Raw genomic sequence first — 12,056 nt, forward strand, 5'->3', positions numbered from 1 at the left:
TGCTCAATGGCAATCTCCAAATTAACTCCTCACATCTTTTTCTTGCTTCTTGACTTGGAAGCCACAAAGGTAAGTCCATGTATATGGCATTTAGCCACTGGGGAGACATTCTGTCTGCCATGCAGTCACACTGGAAGAGGCCAATGAGACAAGAGTCAAGGAAAAAGCCAGACCCTGTTTCCCCCACTGGATGCACCAGTCTGTGTCCTGCTGAAGGAATCAAGGGCAATGGTTCATGCACAGAATTTGTTTTCTTTTACCTTGACACTGTGACAGCACTGTTAACCAGTGAGTACATTTGCTTGTCTGCTCCCTGTCACTTATCCAAAGCCATGACTGTCTCTAAACCCATCTTTTTTTTTATCTTACAAAGCCTTATTTGTCTCAGCTGTTGTGTTTCAAACCACAGAGTCAGCCTGACCCTGCTTGCCTACTTAATTTATCTCTTTCCCTTCTTCATTCAGCCCACATGATCCTTGACTCCTCTTTTGGAGGAAAGTTGCTGTCCCAAAACACTCTCATTACAGATACCATCCCTGAAGCCCTTCATCAGTGGTGCTCAAAACCTGCAGCAATGTGTAGAAATCAGATTACTCACAACTGCCAGTATGTTTTACAGGTGGATGTATTATGTCAAGGTATGTTATAGGCAATTGTATCAGATAAATCATCTGTTCAGGGAAAAAAAAAAAAGGAGGTTTTTCTAATCCAGTCAGGTTTAGGGTAAATTTGGGACTCTGTTTTTAGAGGATGGATTGATGGAAGTATAAGCTGTGCAAGGCTGACTGACCAGTTGAGCCCTGTTTACCATAAAGGTCCATAAGAGTCTTTATGCATTAGAGAATATGCATGGACAGTAGAGGTGTAAAAGAAATAGCTGGAAGAGGGAGCAGCAGGGAGGAGTATAAACATAATAATTTTGAGTACAGCACTTGTATTTGCTCTTGTAATTGGTCTGTTGTAATGATTTTCCTAGAAGTGGATTAGTGGTCCCAGCAGAGAATACAATTTGGAGAGTCATTGAATTATAAGAAATGAAATCAAAGACAGACTAGCATCTCTCCTATTAAATAAGTGTGGCAGAAATTGCGTTGCAGACATATGGAATGAATGCTGACAAGTCACCAGAACTGAGTGGTATTCACTCACGACTTCAGGGGAAATAGTGGGATTACTTAAGGCACTGTATAATTAACTTCATCCTCCATTGGTGCCTGCAGCCTAGGGAGTAGTGAGCACGGTGCCTTTCTTTAAAACAGGTTCCACAGGTGTATCTAAGGTACTGCAGTCTGGTAAATTTGACATTTGTATTAGGCCAATTAATAGTATAACAAGGAATTTAATCAGTGAATGCCTGATAAATACAAAAAAATTCACAGAATAACACAGAATATGCCAAGTTGGAAGGGACCCACAGGGATCATCAAGTCCAGCTCCTGGCCCTGCACAGGACCATCCCCAAGAGTCACACCATGGGCCTGAAAGTGTTGTCCAAACACTCCTGGAGCTCTGTCAGCCTTGGTGCTGTGCCCACTGCCCTGGGGAGCCTGTTCAGTGCCTAACCACCCTCTGGGGGAAGAACCTTTTTCTACTAAGTCAACAAGGTTTCTGTTAAGAAAGGTTTTGCTTTAGGAAACTGAATTCTCTGAAGAGATAAACGAGCACAATGATAATGGTGAGTCTCTTTGATTAGGTCAGAAGGCTTTAGAGGAAACTGTACAGTCATGGGATAAAAGAGAAGGTCCTGGCATGGTTAAAAAGGGGAAACAGTGGTCAGAGTCTCTGACCAGCTGATAGAATGGAAAGAAGTCAGTTAAAAATTTGGCTCAGTGTTCAGTGGCAATTTAAATAGCAAATCAAATATTAGGCTCTGCTCAGAGCTCAGGTACCACTGCAGTCCTGATGCTTCATCTCCAGACTAGAGCTGGAATATGTTTGGAGAAGGCAAGGAGGATCATCAGTGACACCAAAGAAAGTATGACCCCGGCCTAATTATGAAATACATGGAGAGCTTTAGTAGGGATTAAGCATTACCTGTTTCTTCTTGGGTACCTAGACTTGGAGTAATCCAATGAGGCTCTTGTGATACAGGTTCAAAATACAAACAAGGAGGTGGCACTTCAGGCAGGGAGAAGCACAACTGGGGAGGTCGTTGACAAAGGAGGGTGGAGATGCAAGAAATTTGAATGAAAATAAGAGGTGACCTGGTAAGGTAGAAAAGAGATTGATTGCAGATTACTAAATAAACAAAACGCAGCAGATTGAGTAGACCCCAAGAACCAGAAATGGTTAAAAGATGGCAGAGTATATGGTTGTTCTGTTCTTGTTCTCCTTTAGGTGTCTGTTTGTTATTGTTCTTAAGACTTCCTAGTATTCATGCAGAAGATTGGCAGAAGCAGGAAACCTACATCTAGACCAAAGTCAGTTCAACTTTAAGAGTAAATGACATTAAATGGTGTTATATAGATTTGACCCTTTGAAGATACCTAAATCTGACCTTTCTCAAGCTTGGATGGAGTTAGATAACTGTTTTCCAGTCTTTTCTGATTTGCAGATCTTCTAAATATTGTTGGTGGAGATGAGAATAACAGTACAGTAAATACCAGCTTACTGATGACCTTTATGGACTCCTTAAAACTTGTCCACAGACCCTGAAAGAGTCTTGAACAATAGCTTGATGGACACCAGCTATACTGTGTAGAGTTCATAAGTATATTTGTCTCTGAATGGAGCAGACAAACTGCCTGGGTATTGATTTTGTGCACATTAATAGCTCCTAACAGCCCAGACTGTTTCCTGAGTAGCAATTTGCATACTCATAGGGGAATAAGTTCCTTGTTTATTGTTAGGAAAATTCACCCTTTATAGTATGTTTTGACCAGAAGACGACCATTTCAGACCACTTTGTAGTAGCCAAAGATACATCATGTAACCATGATCTCTGTGGCACTCCCAGTCAACAAGCAGTGGAGTGACTGTGAGCCCAGCCTGGTGTCCAGCAAGTCCAGCCAGTCCTGTGGGAGAAGCAAATGCTCATAGAAGACTTCTCTTGCTATGAACACTTGATCTTCCTCAGCATGGAGCTGTGAGGGTGCAGAACAGCAAGACCCCTTCCCCAGTGGTTTGTTTCCCAGCAGCTCGGGGATGATGACAATCCAAGCCTAAGGGCTTAGTAGAGCCAAATATGCTTTTGCATTTGCTCCTGAGTGTTGTTTGGGAGCTGAAAGTGTCTGTGTACACATGCTTTTCAAACAGGGTCATCCCTGGCTTGGGAGTGGTTTAGTGATGATCTGGGGAAGGTGCTGAGGAGGTGCTGTGTTTCAGGAGGTCACCTCTTTCCCTAGACTGCTTCATTATATAGGGATGTGTAGCTGTAGCTTCTTCCAAATCAACAGGGTGCTGTTTAATTCCTCCAACTGCTCACTTTGTGTCTTCTCATTGCTCTGTACAGCCAATATAATCCTTCCAATTGCTTCCTATGTCCATATGGGAGTTAAAGCTGGGTGTCACAGAAGGAAAGAAAGCTTCCAAGGCTTTCCTCTGTACCATGCACTCCTGGTTCTGGTCAAGCTGAAGTTTCAGACTGGAGGCAGCACCAAATGTCAGAGGTGCAAATGCACTGTGATCATTAGTGTGGGGCCCTGCCAGGACCTGGGTGATACAGCGTAGTCCTACCATTCCTCCCTCTGGAATCACTTCTGGTGTAGTGCCTGGTCTCCTCATTGTGACACAGGGGAGGATGAGGAGTTGTGGGGCTTTCCCTTCCCACTAGCTGACAGAACTCCCTTTCTTCCAACAGAGAGACAGAACAGCACCAGGAGTCACCAGATTTTTGCATGTCCTGGCCAGGGAAATAGTGTCATGGAATCAGATAATGGTTTGGTTTCAAAGGGGCCTTAAAGCTCATCTCGTTCCACCCCTTGCCATGGGCAGGGACACCTTCCACTAGCCCAGGTTGCTCAGAGCCCCATCCAGCCTGGCCTTGAATACTCCCAGGGGTGGGGCAGCCACAGCTTCTCTGGGCAACCTGTGCCAGGGCCTCCCCACCCTCACAGGGAAGGATTTTTTTCTTTCCCTTGGGAACAATGTGGATCTCAGACTGCAGGGGTGGGTGGAGTAAAGGACTGATCTCAGTCACACCTTGCACTGTGGGTAGAGCCTCCAGAGATAGGGATGACTTTTCCCTGCCTTTGCAGAACTGCTCCATTACCCTCCTTGCCTTCTCATTGTCCTCTGATTTGATTGGTAATAAATTAAGCTCATTTCCCCAAGTAGAATCTGTTTTACCCATGACATATTTGGTGACTGATCTCTTTCTGCCCCTATCTCGATCCATGAGCCTCTCAGGATATTTTTCTCCCCCCATCCAGCTGAGGAGGGGGAGTGATAGAGCAGCTTGGTGGGCACTGGGCATCTACCCAAGGTCAAACCTTTGCAGATGTGTAGCATTAGATGTTTCCCAGGCAAATCCCAGCTTCTTAGAGAGTGTCCTTCATACTCCTGAGTGAGCTGCAGGAAGAACCACTCCAGGATCTGCTCGCCTCCATTGCTAATCTACTGAGTCTCCCTGAAGTCAGAGACCTCACAAAGTCCATCCCTCCCGCTCTGGGCTCCCTCTAGGGAGCAAGATCACCCTCATCACCTGTTGTAAAATGCTTAATTTTTCTCCTATGTATAACTCTTATATTACATTATATCCCTTGAGCTTTCTCCCTTCTAAACGGTCCCTGTTCTCTCCCAGCTCTGATCCTTCCCATCTCTTGTGTTCCCGTCTCTCCACCCTGGCTTGGCTGGGATGAGCACAGCGCTCCAGCAGAGGGCGCGGGATCCATTCAGGAATAAACTGGAGAAAGTTCCAATGACTGACTTATTTTTCTCTCTTTTTTTTTCCTTCTTTTCCCCTACAGTGCTATTTCAGGTGTGTAAATACTTGCCCCTACAGACTCTGCCTGTAGGACAGTCTCTAGTTTTTTCTCTCGCCCTTTTCTAGCACAGTCTAAGTAGCTGTTTCCCCTTTTCCCCCCCTTTTTTTCCCCCTGCTCATGAGTTAGGCAGCGTCTGTGGAGCTGCCTCTGCATCTGTCTTTATGGGGCACAGCTGTTTTAGAACTCCTCGAGTGGGACAAGTTGGTTGACATGACAGTGTGGGTGGCTTTAAGCTTTGACTGTGTTCACTTCTGTACTAACTCCATTTCAGTGGTGCCTGTCTAGTGTGGGGTGTGAAGCCATCACTGATGGAAGTGTGGGGTGTCTGCCTGCTGAGGTTATTCCTTTAGGGTAACTTAGAATCGTAGAATCATTGAATAACAGAATCATTATGGTTAGAAAGGACCTCCAAAACCATCAAGGCAACCTTTGACCAATACCCACCTTGTCAACTAGACCTGAGCACTGAGGATCCACTCATTTCTTGAACACCTCCAGGGATGGGGACTCCACCACCTCCCTGGGCAGCCCAGTCAAATCCTTGACCATCCTTGACCAGTGAAGAAATTCTTCCTCATGTCCAACCTGAACCTCCCCTGGCACAGCTTGAGGCTGTTTTGTCCTGTCCCTTGCCCCCTGAGAGCAGAGGCTGACCCCCACCTGGCTACAGCCTCCTGTCAGGGAGTTGTAGAGAATGAGAAGGTCCCCCCTGAGCCTCCTTTTCTTCAGGCTAAATACCTCCAGCTCCTGCAGCTGTTCCTCATGAGACTGACTCTCCAGACCCTTCCCCAGCTCTGTTCCCTTCTCTGGACACTTCCAGCCCCTCAATTTCCTTCTTAACGTGAGGGACCCAGAACTGGACACAGGATTTGAGGTGTGGCCTCACCAGTGCCCAGCACAGGGGGACAATCCCTGCCCTGGTCCTGCTGCCACACTATTGCTGATCCAAGCCAGGTGCCATTGGCCTCTTGCCCCCCTGGGCACACCTGGGCTCATGTCCAGCCGCTGTCACCAGCACCCCCAGGGCCTTTTCTGATGGGCACTTTCCAGCCCCTCTGCCCCAGCCTGGAGCTGCAGGGGGTTGTTGTGACCCAAGGGCAGGACCCAGTACTTGGCCTTGTTGAACCTCAAAGGCATTAAACAGGACTGACCCCAGTACTGACCCCTGGGCAACACTGCTGGTGACAGGCCACCAGCTGGATGTGACCCCGTCCACCACCACTCTCTGGGTCTGGCCATCCTGGCAGCTTTTAACTCAGCAAGGAGAGAGTTTAACTTGTGGATCTAGAGGACAAGAAAGGTGAAAAGATGACAGTGGGAGAAGAGCTAGTTGAATCACAGGGCTGCTCTGCCAGGAGGTTGAGATTCCACTGCTCCCTTCCCTTTTCTCATTACATTACACACCCATAGCCATCCTCTCTGGCTTTAAAATTGATGGCAGATGTACTGCCCAGAATGAGTCTCATAAAAAACTGTATGAAATCTCCCACTGAATTTGATGGCAGGGGTGCTGTTCCAATTTAAGGGTTGCAGCATGATGCAAAAAAAAGCTAAAGAAAGTTTAACCTTTTCCACTCAGCCTCTGGAACTTGGGTTATTATAGAGCTGACTTTGCCAATACTAGAGCATATGCTTTGGGATGACTTAAAGGAATCTGTCTGTGGACAAGGAAATGCAGGAGTGTTCCCCATGTGTTGAGTGGACATAGCTGCAGAGGTCTGAGAAGTGTCACCATGATTCGTCACCGAGGTCCTTCTCATGGCAGAGCAGTGACACTTAAAATTTCTCTGAAAGAAAATGAAAAAGTCCTTTTTTTCAAGCTGGAAATATTCTATCATGTTGCACTGTAAATTTTTTAAATTATTATTATTAATTATTACTGTTAATCTTGGTGGAATGCATGAACATGAAATAACTACGGTGCTGTAATACTGTCAACTCTTTTTCAGTACTAAATACAATGTCATCTTATAGACAGATCTATAGCCTGGAGGTTTTGCAGCAGGTGCTCTTCTGGTTCCTTTATATGGAAATCTTTACCCCTCTTAGCCATGGAAAATGACTCCATGGACCAAAGCCCTGCTCTGACATTATCTACCAAGGTGGACCTGCCTGGTGCAGTGGCTGCACGTGCCTTTGTTATGGTATTTGACAAGTCTTTGGTACCACAGCTGTTTTTCTTGTTAAAAGCCACAAACATGGGTGTGGCCCAGGCTCGTATTCAGCAAGAGAGCACAGAATAACCAGAATCTTCATGTCTTAACATACATGGTGCCAAGAGAGACTCCTTTTCTTTTCTTGTGACTAGCACAGCTGAAGTTATCCCAAATCTGAGACTGTGGCCCATGGCTGGAGATGCTGAGGAGCACAGCAAAGCAGATTTGGGGAAGGGTGTGTGCTATTACAGAGATCCAGGTTTTAGCGACTGAAATTCTATTTAGTGCCACTAGAGGATACTCAAACCGTTGCCAGCTTGTAAGAAGCAGCTCCTTAATCTCAGCTTCCTTGGAAATCAATTGCTAGGAGAAGGAAATGTATTAGGGGTGAATAAAGCAAATAGATATTTAGGAACATCTGCAATCTTTATTCCAGGTTACAGTGGCAGCTCAGGGAGTAGAATCATGAGCACACAAACTGAAGCAGCAAGCTCCCTGTACCTGAAAGCTGCAGCTTTCTCTGTGTCAGAAAGTGGCTGGTTCCTGTGAGGTGGAACCAATGTCTCACTGATGGAGCAGCCACATCCTATTGTGAGGGGCTGGAAAAGCTAAGGTGGTATGGGAGAGAGAAGGATGTATAGAGAGACTTAGAGAAGGGGCTGGTAGGATATCTCTAGATTTTATTCTAGCTGGATAGATGGGAGCTGGTGCAAGTCTTGATTCCAGTTTAACATTGGTGTAGAGTCAAATGGAACAGAACAAGCCCAGAAAATTCCCTGAAGAATTCACTTCTGAGGTGTACTGGGGATGTCTGATAGCAATGGTGGCCTCATGGGTTCATCCCTTTATTGTTTAACACCTCCAGAAAAAGCAAAGACAGGGAAGAGTTCAATGAAGTTGAACTTCTCAAGGAACTAACAAAAAAATCACTACTGTTTTACTCGAAAAGTCACATCAAGCAGGGCTCAAAGCATTTTCTTACCTTGTCCAAACCAGGAGACACCAAATGCACCAGCAGTGCTGCTGCTGGATCTGACAGCCTCACCACAAGTCCTTGTATTGGGGTGGGTGCAGGAAACATATTCCTGTCTGACCTCTGGTAACATTCCTTGCTGGGCAGCGTCTCAGTTCTTCCAGGACGACTGTGATGAGGATGGTTATCCTGTTACTTCTGATCTGCATCTTTTGGGGATTGTTAAGCTGACAAAGGTGCTTAATCTACCAATTAGAGCAATACAAAATTCTTTACTACTAATCCAAGAATTCTTTTAAGGGCACAGGAAACTATTCCTCTTAAGACCCATGGCAGAGCTCTGTCTTGGTAAAGTCAGTCTCCAGCAGTCTTATCTATCACATGTAGGATTTATATCATTCTGGGACTGTATTTTCAAGTCTGTGTCTTACCTTTAAAGACTGCAGTAATCTGGATGGGATATCAGTGTCAGAAAAAATGTCTCCTGACAATTTCCCCTAGAGACTGGAGGTAACTTCTTTCTCATGGGCTGGTCAGGAGCACAACAATAGAATTCCATGCCAAAATTCAGGAGAAATTCTTTCCCATGAGGGTGGGGAGGCCCTGGCATAGGTTACCCAGAGAAGCTGTGGCTGCCCCATCCCTGGAAGTGTCCAAGGCCAGGTTGGATGGGGCTCTGAGAAAGGTGGAAGGTGTCCCTGCCCATGGCAATGGGGTTGCAACAAAATGATATTTAAGATCCCTTCCAACCCAAACCATTCTCTGATTCTGTGTTTATAAATTAACATGACCTTCCTTCCTAACCAAGGTCAGGCAGACGCTCTTTTTTCCTTGGTCCTGCTGGCACTGATTTCCTGATTATCTGTTTCTCAGTGTTGTTGTACTTGCCCACCTGGATATCATCTGTATGCTGCTGGAATGAAGACTTGTTCCTGCTCTTCCAAGGGCTGTATATCAATGTTGGATAATGCAGCCAGAAGTCTCTAGAGCTCGTGCACTGCAAGTCATTAAACTGGATTGACTGGCCCCATACACGGTGAACGAGCTGTTCTTTTTAAAACAGTGATTTATCATCTTAGACTGTAGTAAATTCTGCTGTATAAACCCAGAGTAACTCCAGTTAGCAGTGAGACAGTTTGTTTTAAGGCATTTGAAGACGCTTCAATTGCTCTGTTGATTAAATTATGTTCACTTCTCCTCACTGCCGTCTTGATCTCAAAGCAGGATATAACCTATCTGAAGATTTTTTTTTCTAGCCAATTGTGGTGGATTTTCACCCACAGGAAGTTTCTCCAGCTGTGCCTTTGTAATCTTCAAAATTTCTTCCATACTTTCCTCTTCTTTCCCACCTGTTTGATCTTCTCCTTTTGTCTCATAAACCATGCCAAATGCTTCCTTGAGCTCTTCCAAGTGCAGACACTCCTTTCATTCTGCTGATGACCTGTGGCAGAGTGAAAGTTAATTTTTTTCCCTTTTGTGGTAAGTTAGCTCTCCCAGAATAGAAGTGATGACTGTGATGCCATTTGTGGATATGGCTGTTGGGGGAAAAAAATCCTTATTTTTGCTCACTGTTATCTGATGACTGAGATACCTGTGGTGAGGGAGAAGCAAAGAATGGACTAGTGGCTGTTCATACTCACCTGGTTATGGCTTGGGATTTTATCTGCAAAAAGCCATACCAGGCTTCATAACTCAGCAAAACTGCATTTCTATAGGTTTTTCCATTATTTTCCATTGTTTCCCATTGGTTACATGCTGTAAGTGTAGTGAGCTTTCTGGGAAATATTTCAGCTCACATGTTTTATGCTTGGGTTTTTGGGGTTTTTTTTTGCATCTGTGCATTCAGCTTGATTTTGAAGATCCATGAGAGAAGGTCTAACATGGGATGAAAGGTTAATCTCCTCCATGATGTCAGAAAGTGCCAGCCCACTGTGCTTGCTGGGAATATCATCCTGATGTCTGGAAACTGTGGAATGGAGTGCTTCTTCCCTGTCAGCACCTATTAGAGAGCAGGGAAACAGGGGAATGGAGCTCTGTGGGAAACTACAGGTGCCTTTGGGGAAGGATCACTCTGCTGCAAGGTGAAACAAGTGACTGGTGAAATGCTTAACTGGTTTGCAATTGAAGAGTTTGGGATACTTTTGTTGTAATGAAGTTATGTTGGAGGCAATAAGTGTCAAGAGCAGAGGCAGATAAATGGAACTCAGTGTGGCCAGGAGGTGAGACCATCCTGTCCCTGCCCTCGATCTGCAGTGGTGGGTAGTACAGACGAAGAAAAGCACTGGTGTTTTCCCTGGAAGCACTTGCTCCCTTCTTGGTGAAGCTTCCTGTTCCTCTGTAGCGTTTCCCCCAGGAGCAATGAGAGCTGGGGCAGGGCTGGAGTGTATGGAACCCTGCAGAGGAGCAGCCTGTGAGGCAGGACTCTGCCATGACATTCCCCAGCTGGAGAAACCCAGAGAAGCCTGGATCTGCTGCTCAGAGTGTACCCACCCTGCAAGGATTGCACTGACCATCATGGCAGGTCAGGAGACTCCGTAGCACTTTCCTTCCATGGCTCCAGAGGTAACTCAATTTCCTTGTGGTTCTGGGCAAAAAAAAAAAATAAAAACTGAGGCAGTTAAAGGAAGGAAACCCTAGACAAGCACAGCTGCTTCCTTTGCAACAGACAGAATCTGGCAAGGAGGGTCACAGGAGTAGGATTATCCCATAAAGGAAGCACTGTTGCACCTTCAGGAGCCACTATTAGGAGTCCCTGAGAGCTGTAGTGAAACATACCCCTCCTGGTAAATGTGCATTTGAGAAAGGACAAGTACCTTTAGGTAACTGCTCAAGTAAACAAAACATCTACAGTGAGCAGTTGTTTGTAAGAAGGCAGCTGCCAAAAGCACAGGCACAACCCCATTTGGTTGAATTTTGTGGCTACCTTAAAGGAAGATAATTCCCTGGAGGTTCCTAGCTATTCTCCTGGGTGACAGAGTGGCATTTCTGGGTGTTTCTGACCATGGCTGTACCAATGACTTGCCTTTCTATTGCACTCCCACCAAAAACTCAGGCCAGTTACTTTCTCTCCTGCATCCCTCTGAGAGCTGGATCAGGTTATTTCCAACATGTGACCAAGGCTGCTTTAAATGGCTCCCCCTTTCCACTGGTGTCCTTTCAACTAGTGATGAGGGTGAAATGTGGGATAATCTGTGTGCCAATCACAGATTTCACAGACATGCCAGAGTTTTAACCCATGGGATCCCACAGTGTGTCTGTGCTGGATGTTCCCTGTCCAAGAACATCCCACTGACTTCAGCTCCTGAGCCCTTCTCACACTGTTGGTTGGCTGGTGCCAAGGTAAAGTAGGTCAGCTAACTTGGAGACCATCTCTGGTTTGCCTCCAGCAAGGTTACTGGTGTGGTTTTGGCCACTGGAGGGCTCTAGTTTTATTTCATAACTGTGACAGAATGATGCTAAAAATGACCATTGCATGGGGCCAAATGGAGGATCTAAAATCCTGCAAAAGCCTCGTGCCTTATCCTAATACTTAGATGTGAAAATTGAAAATGGGATGTCCAACTTCCTGCATCACAAGTAATCAAGAATCTGGGACACTTGCTTGAAATTATTTGGGTTATTAAAATGATTTTTCTCAGCCTCCCAAGTCTGTCTTTGTGCCAGTGCAGCAAGGATGTGCCCATAAAATCTGGATTTGTGCAAAGGAGCATTGGCACTGAAAAACAGAGGCAAGGGTGTGTGTGGAAAGAGAAGACCACGGCAGAAGCAAAGATAGATCCACATTATTTCTGTGAGATGTTTTTATCAAGGGCTGGTTGGGGGTAGGACGGGAGGGAATCCCCAGATTGCACCTACCTGAGCTGGTTAAAATTCTCTCTTTTTCCCTCCTCTCCCTCATTGAGAGACTGGTGCAGCCCAGGAGGGAAACAGAGAGGGAGCTTTTATTCATCACAGAGCACTGCAGTGCATTCATTGTGTGTCCTTGAAGGAACCCCTCGTTTT

This window comes from Manacus candei, unplaced genomic scaffold (genome assembly GCF_025592945.1).
Source record: "Manacus candei isolate 608988 ecotype Guabito, Panama unplaced genomic scaffold, ASM2559294v1 h1tg000124l, whole genome shotgun sequence".
Taxonomy (NCBI): Eukaryota; Metazoa; Chordata; class Aves; order Passeriformes; family Pipridae; genus Manacus; species Manacus candei.